A 3,063-nucleotide genomic window follows, 5' to 3' on the forward strand; every position below is an offset into this window, starting at 1 on the left:
TTTCATCCAAAACAATGAAATTTTGCTCAACAAAATAAATAAATTAATAATAATTAATATGCAAAATATTGACTAAATTCAACAAATTAGTTAGCTCTTAAACACATATTATGCTCATCTAAGAGACATTACAATAAAATTGCAACTTATTTGCTTACGAATGCTCATAAAAAATGTTAAAATATATAAAATTCTTACTTCGTTTGTTTTCTGCGGATTCCTCTTTTTCATAATGCATTTCAGCCCGATTTGCTTCTTCCTGAAAAATAAGTGCATAATATCAATCATGAGTTCTAATCAAAAAAATATAGAAAACAAAATAAGATGAATTAATGAGTTAAGTAAAACTTGCTTTGTTAAAAGAGAATTAATAGTATAAAAATTAAATTAGAATTACATTTTTACTTACACAACCTACTTGTGATGTAAGTACCTAAAACATGAGGTCCTAGATTTAACCAAATAAAAAAAAGCTCGTCATCCTTTCTAATTAATAAAACAATAGACTACAACACTGAATAATTTAAATGAAAAATATATCTACTAGCAATCAATATAAAATAAAATAAAAATACAGTGCCCGTCATCATGATTAATAAAACAAAATGTTGCTGCTAAAAATTAAATAAAATCAATCAAAGAAAGAAATTTCAATTTGAATTAATGTAATGAATGCAAAAGCTTCTTGTCAAGTATTATTGAAAAATACCTTCTCTAGTAGAGCAATGGTTGAATCATTTTTAACTGTAATCTTTGTTTTGAGTTTTGAATTTGTCTTTTCAATAATTTCATTTTTATAACCATTCACTTGACTTTAAAATCTTCATTTTTTACACAAAGTAAAATGTTTGTTACAACAAAACTGCTCAAGAACATAAACATGTAACAGAAATATAGTGTGAAGTTAATGAGTTATTTTACTGATTTCTTGCTTTCCAATAAATTCAATTTTTTTTTGTTCCAGCTTAGTTTCATCTTTCCTTTCTCCCAAGCAACAAACACAGAATTTCAATTATATGCTCAAGTATACTGATTTTGTAACTTTTTTTCGGAAAAAAATAATTTATTAAATTAGATTTATCTTTATAAAGAAACTACTTGTTAAAGATCAAAATACTAACCTTTATGTTAAGTGTTTTTTGTGCCTTGAAAATTATATCAGCAAATCGGTTCTTCAACATAGCAACACGAAGAGCTTTTCCAGGAGATAATTGAGGCTCCTCAAGTCCTATAACATAAAAAAAACTTAAATTTTATATTTACTTCGAGTTACAATAAATTTCACAAAACTATATATCAAATCCGTCATGGACTAACAATGACTATAATATCATAAACTATACCATCCAATAGACCAGTCCCTTTAAAATATGATATTTTAAAAAATAATTTCAAAATTTCTCATTAATATTTGAAATCTTTCTCAAAAAAATGATGTGAATATTTGAAAACGAACTATAATATTTAGTATTAAAATATTTTGGAAAAATTTGTAATATTTTTTCTTCGTGACAAATAAAATAATCATATTAACTAAAGAATATTACAAATAAATTGTTAAAAAACTTACCTGATAATGAAGCTTGATTGAATGTCTTCTTACGACAGAATTGATTAGAATTGCAAGATGACGCTATCAAAGAAGCCATAAGTTTTCTGCTGTAAAAAAAACAACAATAAATTAGAGTGAGAATAAAATAGAATGGTAGTATATTTTATTTATTTTATTTTCTGTTTTTCATAATTTTTTGAGAAAATGTTTAGAAAATAATAAAAATAAAGCTATACATGGAATTGAATATCTGCATTAAATTCCGGAAAATAATAAAAAAAAACTGTAACCCTAAACTATTATATTATTCTGACATGTTTAAATAAAAAATGACACCCCTAGCCAGTTAAAACATATAAAATAAATTAAAACCTAAAACGGGAAACAAATTATTTACTTTCGGATTTGATGAGTGATATATATATCAACTGTAGGGAGAGAATGCAAAAGGCCGGTAGGAAAAGAAGATTTACATGAAATGAATAAATTATATTAAGATATATTATGGGATTCAAAATGTGAGATTATAATGAAGAATAAGAGCAGAGGAGATTCTCGCCGTCGAGCCAGCATAAATAAGACCGTTTTTTTCTAATTGATTTTTTTTCCATTCTTTGAGATGAAATAGTAAAAGTGGGGAAAGCCACCACTTTTCTATTTATGGTAAGTAGGTAATATAAACTCGTGCAACATTTTTTGAGGTAATCTGAGCAGTAGAAATTATCTAAATGATTGATTAATTTTATTTAATTTAGTCAAATATTAGTGAATTCAGATTAATTAGTAATAAAATAATCAGAAATTAATAAACTTGAGGCATTCCAAATAACAAATAGGAAATGGTCCGTATTTAGGTCATTTATCCTTTTTTTTATTGTTGTTTCCAATTAAAATTTTGTGAGAAAAGCTCTTCGAATTCAATTTCAGGGATTAAATTCAAGCAAATAAAAAAAAAGTTAAACCGAAAATGTATCATAATCTTGTCACGTATTTAAATAAAAAATGTGGCTCTATTATTTACGCTTGGATTAGATTAGTGATAAATAGAGAGAGAGAGAGAATTTTTATTCTATTATTTTAAAATAAACTAATTGACAAAGACTAATTCCAACAAAAGTTATGTCCAAATATTGAGATGCAACTATTTTTAGAATAAAATGGAGAAATTGTTTGCTAAGAAGTTGGATTTTCTTATGTAAAAAATATAAAAATTAAAATAAGAAAAGAGAATAAAAATGCAAAAAAAAAAACAATTAAAAATTGTTAAGATAAAAAAAAAGAAAAAACCAAAAGAGATCTGAAAAAAAAAAATCAGGGTTCGAATCAAAGCCAGTGCTTAAACTTTGTTGAATGCAGAAAATGAAAATTTTGTTTGCAAAAAACAAAGAATTGAAGGAGGGAGAGAGAGACGGCGAAAGCAAGCAGAAGAAAAATTCTTCTACAGGAGAATGAATAAATGCTGTAACTCAAAATGTGAGATCAAGTTGCATTAATTGTTTGTATGATAATGG

The 3,063-nt window shown here is 25.3% G+C and overlaps 1 long non-coding RNA gene across 1 annotated transcript; it reads right to left on the reverse strand.

The window, feature by feature from the left end:
* Positions 1-211: 211 nt before the first annotated feature.
* On the reverse strand, positions 212-1,639 carry LOC110039129. The gene is made up of 3 exons (XR_002295492.1): positions 1,571-1,639; positions 1,122-1,228; positions 212-259 (listed from the first exon to the last, which is right to left on the reverse strand). It is a non-coding gene; the product is annotated as an uncharacterized LOC110039129 (long non-coding RNA).
* Between the last annotated feature and the right edge of the window lie 1,424 nt (positions 1,640-3,063).

Source organism: Phalaenopsis equestris, unplaced genomic scaffold (assembly GCF_001263595.1).
Source record: "Phalaenopsis equestris unplaced genomic scaffold, ASM126359v1 Scaffold235450, whole genome shotgun sequence".
NCBI lineage: Eukaryota > Viridiplantae > Streptophyta > Magnoliopsida > Asparagales > Orchidaceae > Phalaenopsis > Phalaenopsis equestris.